Genomic DNA, 19,996 nt, shown 5'->3' on the forward strand with positions numbered 1-19,996 from the left:
AGTTTGTTATGGTGGTCCTAGGAAACTCTCCTCTCCTATCTCTTTTCCTTTGCCTGGAACAACCTCCCTGCCTACATGAGTTCACCATCCCCTCCTGAGCCTATCCCAAGTCCTTGGACAGTGCCCTTGGACTCCCATAAGCTTGGCTATGCTCAACCTAGCCCTCTTCAGGGAGCATTCTGATTATCTCTCCATTCACCTGAATATGTCTTGGTCAGTGTTTAGTGCACTGCACAGAATCCTTTGTTTCAACATTGAGTACATGTTGAAACATAAAAAATGAAAGACCCAGTCAAATGGAGGTTGATTGTGTCTGAAGACAAATTGAAAAGTTTTAACTAAGGGATATGACTGAAAAAAAAATACATTCATTCCAAGGATACAAATGACTAAGGTTATTATCTTGGGAACACAATGTAGATGTAATTGAAGAAAAGAACAGAGGCAGGTAGAGTTTGGGCACCAGAGGAGCAGTAAGGTAAGTGGATAGCCAATTCAAAGTGCAAACACAGAGTTAGGGAGGAAAATTAAAGCTGGTGAACAAGATAGACAAGCCAGGATAGAAAAGAGGTAATACGAGATGCCTGAGTGGGAGCAAGGACAGCAGAGACACCCAAGGGAACATAAAGCGCAGGTCTGGAGCACTTGCTTTCCATATTTAGCTATGGACCCATTTTATAAACTAATACTTCCTATCTGACAATTATGCACAAGGACTAGCTTGCAACTCCAGCACACTCAAACTGGAGTGGGGAGAAGGGATCCTAGGACAAATCTCCTGATGCTACCAGTAGTGGGGATGTGGGACTATATACCCATAACCCCATGGTGTACACCTCACTGGGCTAGCAATGGCATTGGGTGCATAGGGGCAGAACAGCAAGAGCCCACAATGGGCCTGCATAGACTTCACATCCACCAAAATGAGACAGAGGTCATCATCTGTGTTCTAGGGACAAATAGGATGATTGAGGTGTGGTGAGTTTAAGAGACTTCTCCAGGGTCACCTAGATAGTGGCTGGTTAACTCATTACCTCTAGCCTGATTTGTCCACCCAGGCTGCTTCACATGAATGATATGTGAGAAAGCACTTTGATATTTTATGAAGAGCTTAGAAATTGAAATGATGGCTACTAATCAGAACTCACTAATGCCATGGTAGTCAACGGTGAAAAGTAGCTGTCTCAGACAGTGGTGTCCCTGCTTGCCTTCACTCAAATGTAACCGTAGAGAATCTTGCCTCCATAGACAAAGAAACCTTCAAAAACCCACCTGACTCTCGGGTTTAGACTTGATAATCTGCCTTCACCTCGTCATGAGTGTCTCCAAATGGCTTTCCTTTTACTTGGCAGATGCCACTTAGTACTTCAGCCCCTCTGTCCTCAGTCCCTGCACTTTTGATCATTCTGCCCAGAGCACCTGTTATCCACCCTACACTCTGAATCCTTTGGGACTTGGTTCGGAAGTCCTAGCGCACACTTCCAGTGGCTGATATTTGACATCTGCTGTACTTGCCTATTGGCATATCTCTTTGTTCCATGAATCTGTGAATCTCTGGGAGCTGGGGCCACATCTCATGGATGTATCCCCAGTGCCTAACCCTTAGTCTGGCATGTCAGTGTTACTCACTGGTTCTCTGCTGGGTGTGCCATTATAGATAGAACTCTGGTAGTCCATCTGCTCTCTGACTTCTCCTCTCCTCTCTTAGCTCTGCAATTCCACCCATAGCTCTGTTCATAAAATCACCATCAATGGCAACCTGCACACCTCTCCTCATCTCCCACCCTTCTACTAACTTCAACCCTCTATAAAGCCCACCTTACAGAATGAGAGGAAAGGGGGAGAATGGGGCCAGCGCTGTGGCAAAGTAGGTTTACAGTGCTGACATCCCCTATGGGTGCCAGTTTGAGCCCCAGCTACTCCATTTCTGAACCAGCTCTCTGCTGTGGCCTGGGAAAGCAGTAGAAGACAGCTCAAGTCTTTGGGCCCCTGAATTCATATGGGAGAACTGGAAAAATTTTCTGGCTCCCGGCTTCGGAGCAGCACAGCTCCAGCCATTGCGGCCATCTGGAGAGTGAACTAGTGGATGGAAGACATCTCTCTCTCTCTCTCTCTCTCTCTGCCTCTGTAACTCTGCCTTTGAAATAAATAAATCAAGAAAAAAAAAAGAGAAGAGGAGGGGAGGGGGCGGAGGGGAGGGGAGAAGAGGAGAGGAGAATCCTGGTCGGTCCTAGAGCATCAGTGGGGGCTACTGAAAACTGAGGTGGGTGGGGGCCTGCTTCCTTTTTCTTCCTGATGGGATCACTCTACCACCAGAACACTGCTGATTTGACCAGGCATTTCCCAGAGTTTTTCAGATTCCTGGGCTTCTGTGGGACTTTTCAGCTCTAGATAACTTTATCCAAAATCAAGAAAAGTAAGGGAGACAATATGAAAAACCCTTCTAAGGGACTTAGACAACTACTTAGAAAATTGGTCTGGAAAGACTTCATATTTGTGGAGTGAAGTACCCGTCACTGGGTTGACTCTGGAAGATAGAGAGATGAGAAGGAAACAGTCCTTGCATGGAGCAATCCCGGTGATTTTAAAAAGAAAAGTCAAGAGAATGGCACAGCTTGACATCTTGACTCTGTGCCCAGTACACTGCCCCAGCTTGCTTGCTCAACGATGCCCATTCATCAGGCCCTCTCAAACATTTCACCCATGCGCCACTGTTTAGAGGGCAAGACCATGAATCCCATCCACAGAGTGTGGGAGGGGAAATTACAAAGATGTCTGGGATAGACTCACTTGCAATGCTAATGAACTTGTTCTTTTTAATAAATGTTGCAAATGAATTAATCATTTATACTCAAAACCAGTATGACAAGAGGCCAGCCCCAAGTTCAACAACGAGAGCACAAAGGGAGAATGTTCGTCCCTATTTATCCTTTCAGACTCTTCAAAGATGTCAGTTCCTGGGGGAACCTTCCTTGATTCCTTGCCTTATCCAACAGAACGAATTCCTTCTTCCCAGGGCCTTCAGGACGGCATGCTGTGCTGTGCCATCCCTCCTGTTTGTTTATGTCTAAGCCACCTGCCCGAGGACAGGGACAGCGCCTTTGTCCTTGTCACGTCTTCACGACTTATCAATCTGACAGGCACCGGGAGATGCCTCTTAAAGGTCTGGAGGATTATACTATCATGAGTCCAGATGAGAAGCTCAGTTCACAGACGGCCATTCTAAAGCCTTAACCTGGGCCTCGGTGTAAGTCAATTTGCCTTGGAAAGTTCAGGTACCATGAAAATCATGGGCCAACTCAAAGAATAAATTTTCATGTCTGAGCCACCAACCAAAGCAACAACTGGTTTTCAGCACTCCGAAGTTACTCGTCATGTGAAATGAAATTCCCCAGTGGCAGCATGGAAAGATGAAGTCACTCTTGACCAAACTGTGGTTTCCAGTTACCTAAACTGCTCCCACAAAGGAATGACCCATCACAGGCAGCTTCCTAATTCTCTTGGAGCCCTTTAATAGGCTAGCTATTGACCAGATAAATCATCCAATTAACCCTCTTCCTTGGCCTTGGCCTTGGCCCAGTCCTCCCGCCTTCTCCTTGCAGGAGCCTGATTCATACCCTATGACATCTGCCAGCAGGGCTCTTGACCTGGTTCCCAGGGAAGGACAGGGAACCTAAGAGAGCAAGACAGAGAGGCGGGGTGGAGGCACAGCCCGAAGGCCAGCGGGGAGGGAGGCTTCCCCCAGAAGACAGGCGCGAGCACAGCCCTGGGCACACACAGAGGTGGTTTACCTGGGAGCCTCACATCGTGTGTTGCAACAGTTCCTTCACGGACAGATTGCAGCCTGCTCATTACTCAGCAACAGCCCGGGTGAGCCCGAGGGCTGAGCCTTCACAAGGAAACCAGCCCACACCCAGGTTGCACCTTTTACCCCGGGAACTCGCCTGGGGCCAATTCCTATGGCAGCTGCCAAGACAGCCCAGTCGGCACAGAGAAGTGGTGCTTTCCCGGGGCAGCAGGAGCGTCCACATCCCATCCATTCCCCATGTTCATCCTTTCTGAAGTTTCCAGTGTGTTCTGGGGTGTGTCCCAAGAAAGTCTTACACAGGGAAGACTACAACAAATTTTCATAACTTCTGGCCACCCTCCCGCTCCACTGCCAAGGTACTCTGTGAATGCCATCTCCCTCCATAACGGACTCAACACTCAGGTTGGCTCATCTCAATCTCTGGGCTCCCTGTTTGCAGCGTGGGCACTGCCGTGACCATCCTCGGTCTGCTCACACCCCAGTACCATGGAGCAAATGGGGAGAGGTGACCTCGACGCTCCACTGGCAACACTCGCTCACCCACACACACACACCCATTCTTTGATGTGCACTGTAGACCTTTACTAAACGTTAAGCAGAGGGCTGGGCAAACACAGCTTCCCATTCCCCCTCATTTGTCCTCCCACCCTCTCTCTGACAGAGAGAATTGAGACAACATGCCACACCCTCAGCACATTTCAGGGTCCAGATCAGAGGCTGACCCACAGTTCCCCAGACAGACCCCATGATGTTATTTTACCCACAAAAAATGCTATATCCGGAGCCAGGCACTGGCAATACACCAGGCACCCGGGTCCAGCCCTGTCTTCTAATTCCCCAGCAGGGCAGATGCTACTGAACAAGGAGCCACGCCTTTGCATGGGCCGTGCCCTCTGCCTGGAAGGCTCTGCCTCCTCAGCTTCATCCCTTTGGAGAAGACTCCTACTCCCTCTTCACAACGCAGACCATTGCTGTGTGCCCCGTGAGGTCATTCCTGGCCTGCTCTCATCACTTCCCTGTGACCTTAACAAAGGTCTGTTTTGCCATGTGTCTCTCCCCAGGAGAGTGTAACTCCTTAAGAACAGGAATCACATTGTCTCTTCACTGTCCCCATGGGACGAGCACAATAAATCCTGGTGGGATGATAAGTCCATCTCAGAACTTTATGGATTCCCTTCAACGGAGAGCCCCAAGGGTGGACCTTTGGCCTACTGGGCTAAGAAGCCTGTTAAGATGCCCAAGTCCCATATCAGAGTGCCTGGGATCCATTCTCAGCTCTAGCTCCTAACTCCTGCCAGTGCAGACCCTGGGAGGCAGCAGGTGATGGGTCAAGTAATTAAGTCCCTGCCATCTACATGGGAAACTTGGCTGGTGTTACTAGTTCTTGTCATGGTTCCAGCACATCCCTTAGTGGTATTTGAGAAGTGAACCAGTGGCTAGGAGCTCTGTATCTGCCTCTCCCTCTCAAATAAAAACAAATACCAAGAAAATTAAAAAGCCCCAGTCTGACCTATCCACCCTTACCATCCCTCCTACCTGCTTCCAAACCCCAAGACGCCTACAGCATCCACCTCCTGGTCTCCTTGCTTGCAGCCTGGTCCCCACCTTCCATTCTCCTACAATAGAAATCTAATCTCATCACCCCCGGTTCAAAGTCTCCCACACGCAGAGAGCCACCCATGTCCTTCTACAGCCCAAGGTCCCTCATGAAGGGCCCAGGTAACTCAAGTAATTATGGCCCCATGCCTCCCATATGACCCGTACTTCGTGTCACCCCTGACCTTGCTGCTTCTCAGATGTACCTGCAGGGGTTCCCAACTCACTGCTGCTGCCCCAGTTCTCACTTCCATCCAAGCCTGGCTGCTTCCACACCTTGCAGCCTCAGTTCCCTTCCTCTGTTCTCAGCCTGCTTCCCTGACCTATCTGGGCAACAGCATCCTCAACCTGCCTGCACCCTTTCCCGTGCCTTGTCACTGTTTTCCTAGCACTTCCCTCATGCAACAGCACTGGCAGCAGGGTGAGGTGGAGGCTGGGGTCCTGCCTCTCCTTTCCCTCCCAGTCCCGATCTGTGCTGGGTACAGAGATGTAGTCATGAAGCTGGCAGAGTAACAGCTGGATGGGAGGAGCCCACACCCCGCTTACCTCTGCCTGACAAGCAGCCCATTCCTGAGCCCTGTATCAGCGCGCCCAGGATGGCTCATGAGGGAGGAGCTGCATGCAGATAGCATCAGCTTTGGCAAAATCAAACTCCTCCAACCATTTCCCAGCAGAATATGGGGCAACTTGAAAGGTGAACACTTTGCACATTAACCCTTGCCTGTACTGCAGCCATGACACAAATCTGCCCATGACCCTCCTCTGCTTGACCTCACCCTGGATCCCCCACTTCCACTTTCCTGGGACTTCCTGGGGCTAGGAGAGCCTCCCACATGTGTCTCTGCCTCCCTCTCCATCCTGACTCTTCCTGCTCCAGCCCTGCTGACATTGCTTGCCTGCTGCCTTGGTTCACGCAGGTCCTTCTGCTGGGAGCCCTCTTTCCTCAGCCCTTGGTAGATGCGACGCATTCATATTCCAAGCCTCATTTCCAAAGACACCCACTCTATGAAGTATTTCCTTACACCTCCTCAGAGCCCGCCCCACTCCATCTCCTTGGTGACCCCACCCTGGGACAGATGCTATCACAACGCTGCAACATCACTGTTGTGAGTTTCTCCACCACCAGGGCATGAGCCCTGACTGCCGAATGCTTATTCACCAGATGCACAACAGCCCAGGAGAAGCTGGGGAGCTACAAATCAGTTGGTGTTACTCCCCTGCACTAATGCTTCCACTGGTACCCATGTGACTTGGAGTCAAAGTCCTTCTCCTAACCTACCAGGCCCTACTCAATCTACAATCTACACCCCAAGCCCCCTCCTTTTTGACTTAATCTCCTATTTCTTGCCTCCTCATTGGCTTCTCCAGCCACACAAGACTCCTTACTTTTTTTTTTTTTTTTTTTTTTTGGACAGGCAGAGTGGACAGTGAGAGAGAGAGAGAGACAGAGAGAAAGGTCTTCCTTTGCCGTTGGTTCACCCTCCAATGGCCGCTGCGGCTGGTGCGCTGTGGCCGGTGCACCGCGCTGATCCGAAGCCAGGAGCCAGGTGCTTCTCCTGGTCTCCCATGCGGGTGCAGGGCCCAAGCACCTGGGCCATCCTCCACTGCACTCCCGGGCCACAGCAGAGAGCTGGCCTGGAAGAGGGGCAACGGGAAAGAATCCGGCGCCCCGACCGGGACTAGAACCTGGTGTGCCGGTGCCACAAGGCAGAGGATTAGCCTACTGAGCTGTGGCGCCGGCCAGGACTCCTTACTGTTAGGTAAACATACAAGGCATGGTCCTACCCCAGGGCCTTTGCACCAGCTGTGTTTGCTTCCTGGAACACTCTCTTCCCCCAGTATTTACATGACCACTTCCTCACCACCCCCCATTCGAATGCTGCCATCTCCCCCTTGAGACCTTCCCTGAACAGCCCACTTAAAACCAATACTCACACTCTCCACACACTAGTGTCTCCTTTTCTGTTTTCCTCTGTAGGCTTTATCACGACCTAGCATACCATTTGTCTCACATGTCTGTTTCATTTATTGTGCATCTCTCCCTCACCATAGCTTCAAGAAGACGGGAATTCCTGCCTGCTTTCCTCCTTACTAAAGAGTCAATGCCTCGAACACTGCCTGGCACACAGCAGAGACTGAATATTTTCCAAATTAATGAATGGTATCCCTAGCGTCTAATCTATTTCCTGACACATGGCCAACCTCCAGAAATATTTGTTGAATGAATGAATGAATGAATGAAGAAAGGAAGAGACAGAGAGAGAAGCAGGTGGAGAAGGAGAGAAGGGGCTGAAGAAAGGAAGGACAGGAGGAAAATGAGGGGAAAAGGGAAAGAAAGAGAAAGAAAGAAAGAAAGAAAGAAAGAAAGAAAGAAAGAAAGAAAGAAAGAAAGAAAGAAAGGAAGGAAGGAAGGAAGGAAGGAAGGAAGGAAGGAAGGAAGGAAGGAAGGAAGGAAGGAAGGAAGGAAGGAAGGAAAGGAGGGAGGGAGGGAGGAAGAAGGGAAGGAGAAAGGCAGGAAGAAGCAGAGACAGAGAACACAGAGCCCTCGTTTGCCTAAAGTCCTCAGATAACTGTGCATGCATGGGCTTAGGTAAGAGAATTTTACAACCCAGACTACCTGTCTTAGATTCCCCAGGAAATTCCTCTGCCTTCAGCTTCTTTCTTGCTAACACAGACCCAGCCAGACATGAAAACATGGATGTTTCACAAGGGTGTTTGGTCATCAGTTTGTGACTCGTCCTGGCAAATTCGAAACAGCAGACTGCCCACCTGTTGTGGTGTATGCACATGTGTGGCTGACGGCAAGTTTGGGTCAAGAGTCCTTCACTCAGCATTTCACAGGGGTTTTAAATTTCTAAAGAACTAAGCATCATAAAAATAATATTCTCAGGCACAAATAACCCAGAATTAAGAGAATTAACCCTGAGGTCTGCACTGTAGTGTAGCCAGTTAAGCAGTAGTCTACAGTGCCAGCATCCTATATGGGTGCCAGTTCGAGTCCCAGCTGCTCCACTTCCGATCTAATTCCCTGCTGATGCCTGGAAAAGCAGCAGAGGATGGCCCAAGTGCTTGGGCCCCTGCACCCACATGGGAGACTCAGAAGAAGCTCCTGGCTCCTGGCTTCTGGCTCCTGGCTCCTGGCTCCTGGCTCCTGGCTCCTGGCTCCTGGCTTCAGCCTGGCCCAGCCCTGGCCATTGCAGCCATTTGAGGGGTGAACCAGCAGATGAAAGAGTGAACAAGTGGATGGAAGATCTCTCTCTTTCTCTCTCTCTCTCTCTGTAATTCTGCCTTTTAAATAAATAAAATAAATATTTTAAAAAAGAGAGAGGGGCCATCGCTATAGTGTAGCAGGTACACCATACATCCCATATGGGTGCTGATTTGAGTTCCAGCTAATCCACTTCTGATCCAACTCTGTTTTGGCCTGGGAAAGGATGACCCAAGTCCTTGGGCCCCTGCACCCAAGTGGGAGACCTGGAAGAAGCTCCAAGCTCCTGGCTTTGGATCGCCACAGCTCTGGCCACTGCGACCACTTAGGGAGTGAACCAGCGGATGAAAGACTTCTCTCTCTCTCTCTCTCTCTGTTTGTGCCTCTGTAACTCCACATTTCAAATAAATAAATAAATCTTTAAAATTTTTAAAAATTAAAAAACAGAATTAAGCTTATTTTCTTCTTGGTTCAGTATGTGTTTGTGTGTGTTGCCAAATTAGGTTGCACTGTGCATCGTTCATAAAGTCTACACCCATCCCTATGACTCCAGAGAATGCACTTAGGAAGTAGCCAGGGAGGAAGTTTGAGACAGTGGAAGGTTCAGCCTTAGAAAATTGACGCATTTCAGGTGAGTCCTGGCTCTGATACCTAGTGACTAGGACACACCAGATAAGTCACATAACTAAAGTGACCATTTTTCACATTTTGCCTGGAACTCAGACAATTCCAACTGATACCTGAAGCTCTAGGGCAATTCATAAAAATGTTCCTTTCATGTTCAGAATGTTCCAATGTAAGCAATATATTATGTGGCCCCATTATTTAAGCCCATGCGCCTTGGTTTCCTCGTATATAAAATAGAGAAAAAAATACCTGTCTCCAAAGAATTATTATGGAAATTGTATTAGTTATCTTTGCTGGGTAATAAATCAGGGTTCCTTTTGGCCTTTAAATGTCAAGGATTCTGAGCTCGGAAAACAAGGACCTCTGCTGGAAATGTCGAGCTGGAGCTTTGGCCCTGGAGAGGGGGCTGCCCCAGCCCCAGCCTCAGCCAGGCCTTTGCAGCCCACTCCAAAAAAAAAAAAAAAAAAAAAAATCACAGCTTTTCAGAAAGATATCTTCCCTTCACTTAGAAATACAATAAAATTCACATCTGCAAGGGGTAAAAAAAGTACAAACCAGACCTAATAGGGAAGCAGCAGCCTCCACATGGAACAGGCTGGCTTTGGGGAGGGCGGGGGGAGGGGAGGACTCCTGGGGCCTCACTGCCTCGCCAAAGTGAGGCCGTAAACACTCTCTCCCCACAGCACCCGAGATGGCCTCATTTGGTGCTGCGCGCCCACTTCAGTCACATAAAGAGCGATAAAGGAAGACAAGGGCGGAATAACCTCTAAATAAAAGATGAGGTCATTTTGAAGGCACATTAGGATTTTATGTGTATTATGGCTTGTGGTTTTTTATTCAAACCCGGGGAGGGCCAGCCACTCGCCTGTGTGGGGGCTGTCACCTTCATAACATGCTGGGCCTGCAGTGCAAATGGCCCAGGGCTGGGCTGTGCAGCTTGGAGAGCTTGGGGAAAGCATGGGAGACGAGGCAGAGAGAGAGACAGCGTGCACATGTGCTAGAAAGCAAGGAAGAAGGCATTTTCCATCATCCCTTTGGCCTGGGTTTTATTGCACCAGGCATTGCCAACACAAGAATAAAAGTGGAGCCTCCTGGATCGGCCCTCCTGCCCAACTTCTATCTCCCAGAAGGGGAAAGTCAGATGGAAGCCTTGATGGGACAACAGACTGAGTGACGCTGGTCGGGACAGCCTGTAAGCTCCACTGGAGGAAGGGGAAGGGCCATGCCTTCCAATTCAGACTTGGGCAACTCTGCAGCTAAACGCAACCACGTCTCAATGCAGCAGGAGCCTGGGACAGGACAGAAGGCTCTTTAGCAGGAAGCCAAAAGGACTCCGGAGAGGGAAGGATGGGAGGGCAAGGATGATTCACCCCAGAGCCTCTCTGCAAGTTATTTTTAGGCCACTCAAGATAGGAAGGAAGCGTAGCTATCCCAGGGAAGACCACAGCCCCAAAACTAACCACGCCTCTGCCTCTCTGCTTCTCACGGACAAAATCAGGGTTGTGCCGTGGACACCAAGGCCACCCACGTTCTCTCAGTGCCGACCGTATGTGTGCCTGGAAGTGGATGCAAATGCAGAAATCAGTGCACTCGGGAGCAGCAACTCAGCAGAGACACAGTGAGGGAGTCATGGTTCAAATCCAGGTCTCCTACTTAATGCAGCGAATGTTTTGACAACGGTAACCATGTTGCGATGGTAGTGGGAATAGCTCACATTCACTGAATCCCTTCCCTGTGCCATGCATTGTTTTAAATGCTGTGTTATCTCACAAGTCTCCTAACACTAGGTAATGTTATGGATCCACTTCACAGAGAAGGACGTGGAGAGAGAGCCCGAGAAGCAAAGTCAACAACCAAGGTCACACAAGTAGGAAGCACAGCACCCAGGACACAAACCACAAAGGCGTGAATATAGGAGCCACATTATGGTCTGAAGGTTCTGTATTCTTTATTCGATTAATGTGTCTGTTGCACCTACTATGTGCAGAGCACCATAACAGGGGCTTGGAGGAGAGCTTGTGAAATGAAAACAACTGGGTTCTTTCCTTCAGAACTGCCTATAGTCTAGGGGAGGAAGAAGAGAATGACAGGGGAAAGGGAGGCTTGCACTGGTGTCTTCTGCCTGCAGTGAGTCTCTACTCTACACCTGCCTCCTAGGAGGCTTCCCGGAGCCTATTCCCACTGATACACAGAGACACAAGAAGTTTCAGGAGTTCCCAGTGTCACACAGCGTAATTCCTTGAGTCAACAGCACAAATACAGACAGTCCCTACATCTTTTCATGGACTAGGTCGTCCAGGGTTTTTCAAAGCCAGGAAAAGACACCCCAGGTCTCCACCCCAACCCCTGGGATGCAACACTTGAGGTGCTCCCAGATTGCCGTGGCCCTCTGTAAGTACTTCCTTTCCAACCTGAATCAGGCGGGGCGGGGGGGTGGGGGTGATAAAATGTAAGCAGTGCTCAGCACTAGAAATGAAGCTACAAGACTACAGAATTGGGAAGATGTGGAAGTACTCCTGTGTAGAACTTCCAGCTCCATAGTCCTGGGCAAGTAGTTTAACTTCTCTGTTCCACCATCTCCCCATCCATACAACAGGGATCATGAATGTGGTTGTGAGGGAAAAATGGAATGATGATGTCAAGCTCTTGGCAGAATACCTTGCACTGGGAAACACTTATGGACACTGTCCACGGCTCCTCAGTTGACAAGTCACTGAGGATCATTGACAAGTAGAATGATTGACACAGACAGGGTCTGCACAAGGCATCATGCCAGAAACAGTCCAGGGACTCAGCAGCTTTGGGGTGAGGAGCCCCAGAATCTGCACTGGCCAAGACTTCCAGCAGAAAGAGGCCAGTGCCTTCTCAGCATGGCAGAATGGTGCACAGACCCTAGATCCAGGCACATAGCAAATTTCCCCCAGAATGGGAGCTATGATGATTGGCATATAATTATTGTCAGGATACTACAGCACCCACTTTGCTGGTTCAGATGACACAGCAACTCCTGCAGGCAGCATTCAGGCTCTCTCCTGCTGAAAGTTCCAATCCCCTCTACCTCTATTTCTCTTGAGAGAATTCATTGCCCTCCATTTTATTCACATTACTCAATCTTCCCATTTTATCTACCATCTGGACTGAAGGCTTCTTGAGGGCAGAGTCTTGGGCTGCTAGGTCTAGTAGGCTCCATCTAGACAAGCATCTCCAGGCTACCAGCAGGCAGCCAGTAAGCTTTATTGGATGCATGAATGAATGAGGTGATGAGGTTATGCCTAGAAGGAGAGGTAGAGGTATGGGAGAGGAGGCCAGGAAAAGATAAGAGCATTCAAGAACACAGTCCATGTGGGAAAATGGGGTGATGCATGTTTTCCTTTGTTTTGCTATTGGTGAACCCATCGTACTAGGAACAGCTGTGAGAGTTACATGTTATTAAAGCACTCAATTGTCATGAGCGCCCCATAAGGGGGGACTTTCATCCTCATTTTGCAGAAGAGTAAACTGAAAAAGGAAGGTTCATAGCTGTCGGCCAACATCACAGGAGGTAGAGATGGGATCTGGACATGGGCAGCTGGGCTACCATGAAGTTCAGGTTCAATGTCACACAGATGTCCCAACAGCACTACTTTCTAGCCCTTCCCCTCTGGCCTTGGGACCCAGGCCTTCTTTTACCCAACGCCAGCACCCACTTCCAACATCAGGGCTCCTCTTGAAAGACCTGTCCATGCAAGCTTCAGCCAGGCCACTCAGCAGGTACCATCCAGTGCAGCACATTTAGCAACCAGCACCTGTCCCAGTGCAGAAAAGTATGGGAAAGACCAAGTACAGGGTTGCCAATGAGTGAGTGTGCAGGAATATCACCTGTGTTAACTGAGTTGAGCTCTAAACACCTGGCCACTGACTGTCCCTAGTACTTTTCATTGAGACAGCTGGAATCCTAGAAATGGGAACTCATCTCAATCTAGACGGGAAATTCTCCTCCCTGTTTGATCCGTCTGCTCAGTGCAGCATCAAGCCAAGAGCTCCCGTGGGATAGGGCAGATGGCAGAACGGCTGGGCAATTACACAGCACAGCCCCTACCTGAGGGTCTGGGGCTCTACCAGACTCCAAGTTTCCACTGTGACCTTCAGGAACAAGTGACACTTCACTTCTTCTCCTAACCAGACTGGTCTTTTGGACATCAACCTGCTCAAGCTAATACCTCCTAACCAAGAGCCCCACACCTGTAAACCCTCCAGCCCCTGCCTGCAGCCATTGCTCACCCAGGAGGTCTTTTCCCCAGGGTTCTTACCAAAGGCATCCTTTGTCCTGGGCCTTGAGTCAATTAGGCATCAAGCAAATATTCACTGAAGACTTACGCGAGCCTGGGCCCAAGCCAGACACAGGGACCAGCCCCCCTTCTTGTCCAATAAGCAGTCAACCAACGCTTACAAATGATGGATTACTTATGCAGCAAGTGTTACACGGCCCAAGAAACAAAGGGAGGGTAAGCTGGGGCCCACAGGCATCACCAGGTGAGCACTGGTTTGTGCTGGGAGGGACTGGTTTGCCTTGATTGGCAGCGTCCCGAATACTTCCCTGAGCCCCACATGTTGGGGAAGACAGGGAGACACAGCCTGCACCCTCTGGGTGCCTGTCCTTTACTCGCTCATCAGCAGGCGTGAAGATGGCAAACACGAATGGCCAGAGGCTCAGTATTTGCCTCCCCAGGCGAGTCAGTGTCCATGAGCACTGCTTTTGGGAAGGAGCCTGGATCACACAGCCCTGGCAGCCCAGCACTGTGGACAGAGGGGCCTGGTAAATGACTGTCCAGTAATTGAATGAGTAAACGATTCAGAAAAACGTGAGGACAGAAGGAAAAATCTGAATTCAATTAGTGAGGAGGATGACTCATAGGTATGGTGACCAGATGCCCCAGTTTGCCAGGCCGGGCTGGTGTAAGCTTCTTGGCCTGGTGTAATTATGATTCACAACCCCTTTCACTCTCAGAAGTGCCCTGAGCCAGATGGTCCATTATTTGCTCTCCCTACTGAGAGAACATTTTGTAAAGAAATGCAGCATTGTGTTTGTGTCGTAAGCGGGCACAGAGGTCAACAACATCTGCCCAAGGTGTGCCAGCAGCTTGGGAGGAGGGTCTGGGGCTGTACCAGACTCCAAGTTTCCACTGTGAGCTTTCAGATGCCCCAGGAAGAATCAAGATTTGCAGAAAACAGCTCACAGAAGCCCAACTCAAACTGGGCGGATCCAAAAATGAAGTCCTCCGATGTATCCAACATATTAAAAACACTGATGAGCACGTCTCATAAAAATCAATGCATTCATTTACATTTCCAGACCTTCAGTGTCACTGTCTTTAGAATGCGGGTAATGAGACCTGCTCTACTTCTTTGCTGAGCAGGCTCAGGTGGACACCAGCTAAACAGTTAAGTGCTGAACCAATGCAAGGTGCGTCAGTTACTAGCCGGTTATCATGATTAAATCTTCATGATTCAGTCGCTTTGGCCCCTGCAGACCTGTGTGACTCCTCACGTGCCCCTCCCTGCTGTGCTCCAGAGACAGACTGAGAATTTAGGTCATCTTTTCCCGCCCTCTGCCAACCTGGGAACCGCTTTCTCCCTGATTCCACCGTGACTTCCTTCGGGGCAGCAACCTGCCCTCGGAACCTCCTCTAACACAGAGCGTAAGCCGCAGCTGGGTGCCTTGTAGATCACCAATAATCTGCGCCGACCACTGAAGGAGAGAAGCCGACTCCTGCGCCTCCTTGAGTAAGTCTGCCTCGGCTTCTCCCGGCAGAGCCATTACGGAAGCGTCTGAACAATTCTGGCTCTTTCTCCACATTCCCTACGAGGTGCACTGGAGTGTGCACGCTGACTTGATACCCCCCAGCTCCGCTCCTACACGGCTGTTGTCTCCTCTTATACCTCTTCTCCCAATGCCTGACTTCCTTACCAAGCAAGGAGGCCAGCAGTGTTTGCTGAATGGATGACCCGGCATCTCTATTCCGAGTGTTTCCACATTGGGGAGGGGGGTCCCCTGTCTGGCATCTTCCTCACTCACATCCCAGCTACAGCCTCGCCCCCCCGCCCCAGGGCCCCTCCCTTACCTCCCCGACTGAGAGCGGCCTCTTCTCTCCGCTCTCACAGAGCACCACGGTTGTCTAGTTGCCAGTGCTCACTCAGCAAGAATACTGCCTGATGGTGTAGGTCTGGGTTTTTTTGTTTGTTTGTTTGTTTGTTTTTCCTTAATGCCTGGCTCCTGTTAGCAAAGGCAGAAGCGGAAACCAGAGCCCTTCACTGTCTTCTGCACTGCTCTGGTCCCAAAACCAAGCATAGTGCCTTCTGGTCAGATAAACGAATGGAGGTAGTAGGCACACACTCAAGAGGATATTCAGAGTGGGCACCTGTGGCTCCCATAGAACTATTAAGTGCCTCCTGTGGGTCCGCCCTGAGATGAGTGTTTTTCAGGATTTACTCACTCCTCACAACAACACTAGGGACGGTTCCCACATTACAGCTGAGACCCACAAACTGCAGATTTTCAAATCTGAATATATCTGGGAAACACTCTGCTGATCAATTTTCCCAACCACCTGCCCCCAAGAAAACCATGGAGGGGGGTATACATTTGGGAACACATTAAGGACACTTTTTTTTTTTGACAGGCAGAGTGGACAGTGAGGGAGAGAGACAGAGAGAAAGGTGTTCCTTTACCATTGGTTCACCCCACAATGGCCGCTGCAGCCGGCACGCTGTGGCCGGCGCACCGCACTGATCTGAAGCCAGGAGCCAGGAGCTTCTCCTGGTCTCCCATGCAGGTGCAGGGCCCAAGCACTTGGGCCATCCTCCACTGCACTCCCGGGCCACAGCAGAGAGCTGGCCTGGAAGAGGAGCAACCGGGACAGAATCCGGCACCCCGACCAAGACTAGAACCCGGAGTGCCGGCGCCGCAAGCGGAAGATTAGCCTATTGAGCTGCGGCACCGGCTAGGGACACTTTTTTTAAAAATCCTAAGAAATATTACCTTAAGATAATTTTTGCCCTTTTGGTCTTCTTGTATCTATGAGGGTTTTGGGGAGGGGGAGGTAGAGGGAGCTTACTCTCTTTTTCTTCTTTCTCTTAAGCAGCTTTGGCAGTCCTGGAGCCAGAGTGGGAAGGGGCACCCACTCAGGAACTGCCCTGGGAAAATTACTTCTCTTTGTGCCTGAATTTTCTCATCTATAAGAGGTGGATAAATAATATTTACCTCCCTAGGAGTCCAGAGACTTAATTAACACTTGCAGAGCACTTTGAGATGGGAGATGAAAGGGCCTGTTAAAGGAACTATTAGTGTCAGCACCTAGCGCTCTGTCTTCTCAGAGAAAATTCAATCAGGAAGGGGAAGTGGGTGCAGGCCTCTCCCAGGCCATCTTCTCTTCTACAAGAAGCCACCCTCGCCTTGCAATTCTAACTCTGCAATTCTTGCCCCCACACCACTGTCAATGTCATTTACCCTCCTACAATTCCCTCTGTCCTCTTTCTACAGGTTAGATGATCCATGGGGGCAGGTGTTGTGGCCCAACAGATTAAGCCGCAGCCTGGGACACCCCCATCCCATATCAGAGTGCCCGGGATTGAGTCCTGCTCTGCTTCCCATCCAGCTTCCTGCTAACACACCTGGGAGACAGTAGGTTATGACCCAAGTACTTGAGTCCCACCACCCACATAAGAAACCCAAATGAAGTTCCCAGCCCTGACTGTTGCAGGCATTTGGAGAGTGAATCAGTGGATAGAAGGACACTCTCTCTCTCCCCTTGTCACTCTGCTTTTTGCATAAATAAATTGATGTTAAATAATAAATAAACTTATGTGAAAGGCAGAGAAAGAGACAGAAAAAGAGAGACTTTTTTCTATCCACTGGTTTACTCCCAAAGTAACCGCAACAGCCAGAGCTGAGCCAAGCCAAAGCCAGAAGCCAGGAGTTTCATCTGCATGGCCCACATGGGTGGCAGGGGTCCAAACACTTGAGCCATCTTACAGCATTTTTCCAGGCCATCATCAGGAAGCTGGACTGGAACTGGAGCATCCAGGACACAAGCCTGTGTCCATATGAGATGCTGGATCACAGGCTGTGGCTTTATCTGCTATGGCACAATGCTGGGCCCCAAAATAATTTTAAAAAAATGAGCCAGGAACACTGCGGGGCCTGCAGTCTTCACTACTGTTCACTCATTCACTCATTCATTCGATGATGAAAGCCTTGCTGAGGGCACACCGTGTCTCGGGCTCTGTGCAGAACACTCGGGATACAGCATGAAGAATGCATGAGCTCACATAGCAGAAGAGGAGATTGGCATGCAAACGGGCCCCACCACAAGTCCAAGGTCACAAGGTGACTCAGCCAGGCTGAAACCCACACTGCCCAGGCTCCCCCATGGTGTTCCCTGAACTTTGTGCCACTTCCCCCACCCATCAGGACACAGCAGGGAAAGAACTCACCCGACTCACCTGATTGGAACTCACAAGCTTGGCACAAATCCTGGGACTAAACCCAACACATGGGTTGTTCTTGAAATTCCTTTCATAACTAGGTCCCTCTCAAAGGCATCACCAAGCAGCTACTTGGGAGTAGAGGGAGAATGGTAGGCACTAAGTTCTAAGAAAAAACCTCACTATACTTGCTGCATAAACACTACCTCACAAGTCCCAGACCCTGCCCACTGCCTTACAGATCGTCACCTCTGAGTTCCTCGGACATCCCATTGCTTTCTCTCCTTTGATGCCAGAGAAGCATCACATGAGAATAGGTTAGAGAATGGGCTTTGAACAGACCCGACAGAGATATCTGTGCTGCCGCTTACTGGCTGCAATGCCTTGATCATGTCAATCAACTTCCCTGGGAATCAGTTTCCTCATCTGTCAAATGGGAACAAAGAGAGCTCCAATCTCCTAGGGAGGTTATGAGGATTAAATAAACTACTGGGGCCGGCACTGTGGCTCACTTGGTTAATCCTCTGCCTGCGGCGCTGGCATCCCATATGGGCGCCAGGTTCTAGTCCTGGTTGCTCCTCGTCCAGTCCAGCTCTCTGCTGTGGCCCGGGAGGGCAGTGGAGGATGGCCCAAGTGCTTGGGTCCTGCACCTGCATACGAGACAGGAAGAAGCTCCTAGCTCCTGGCTTCGGATCGGCGCAGCGCCAGCCATAGTGGCCATTTGGGGAGTGAACCAATGGAAGGAAGACCTTTCTCTCTGTCTCTCTCTCACTGCCAAAAATAAATAAATAAATAAAATAAATAAACTACTGTATGTGCAGCCTCACGCCAGAAGCATAGCAGGGGCTCCATGCACTCAACTGACTTTCTCTAGGATGTAGGACACTCCTATAACCACATACCCATGTATGAAAACTCACACTAGGTCACCAACCTGGGCATTATTTGTAGGTATTGTGGCTTCAGAAATGCACATAGAGTTGGCACTCTGGTGCAACAGGTTAAGCCGCGATCTGCAGTGCCGGCATCCCATATGCACAGCAGTTCAAGTCCCGGCTGCTCCACTTCCAATCCAGCTCCCTGCTAATGTGCCTGGGAAAGCAGTGGAAGATGGCCCAAGTTCTTGGGCCCCTGTACCCATCTGGGAGACCCAGAAGAAGCTCCTAGCTCCTGGCTTCAGCCTGGCTCAGCCCTAGCCATTGTGGCCATCTGGGAGAATGAACCAGCAGATGGAAGATCTCCCCCGACCCCCACTTCAGCCTTTGAAATAAAATAAGTAAATAAAAACTTTAACAAAAAAGAAAGACACTGAGGCAGTTAATCATTGTCCCTGTCACATGAGACTCAAGCTCAGCATGAGGCAGAGGACAAAGGTTTGGGGTCAGCACAGCAGGGGCCAAATTCTCCACCAGCTCCAGACGTTCCTGAGCTAGAAGCTGAGTCACCTTTGGAACACTAGGAGATTTTATATTAAAATACAGTATCTGCCTCCTCTTGACAAGTTGGAAGCAAATGGGAGCCCGGGTTCTGGCATGGCAGCAGACAGCAGGAGCTGAGGGATGGTGGCCTCTTCGTGGGCACCTGGGTTCTGCACCTCTCGCTGGCCTCTCCCAACTCACAGGATGCCACAGCCATAAGCCGGTGCTTCACTCGCTCTCAGCCCTTGCCCGACCCCAGGATGCATTTGAGTCTTCCATCCTGAGTGGCCTCCCAGCCTTTGTTAAGTTGGTCCTCCTGCCAGGAAAGCGCTATTACCCAGACACTTTCTCCCTGCCTCACACACTCCTACTCAGGACTACTAAGCCTTCAAAACACAGCTCTGTTATCACCTCCTCCTGGGAGCCTTTCTGATTATGGTCTCCACCCTCCCCAGACTGGGGAGCTGTCTACTGCTGCATAACAACTCAAAACTTAAGTGACTTGAAGCAACGAACAATCACTAGCTCACAGTTTCTGTCGATTGGGAATTCAGGAGGAACTTGCCTGTATGGTTTGGGGTCAGGGTCTCCCAGGAGGATGTGGCTGACACCGTAGGAGCTCCTTGGAAGCTGGCTCACTCATACAACAGATGGATTGGACCTGGCCCTTGACAAGAGGGATCCATTCCACATAGAACTTTCTGCAGGGCTTCATGAGTGCCATAGAAGGCAGTCAGATTTTCCTAGAGAGAGTAACATAAGAAAAAAAGGCAGGAGCTGAAAAGTCAATTTGACTTTGCCTTGTAAGTCACACACCATCTTTTCTGTACTATCCCACTTGTTAAACAGTTTGCAATGAGAAGGGACTGACCATGT

This window comes from Oryctolagus cuniculus, chromosome 6 (assembly GCF_964237555.1).
Source record: "Oryctolagus cuniculus chromosome 6, mOryCun1.1, whole genome shotgun sequence".
Classification (NCBI taxonomy): domain Eukaryota; kingdom Metazoa; phylum Chordata; class Mammalia; order Lagomorpha; family Leporidae; genus Oryctolagus; species Oryctolagus cuniculus.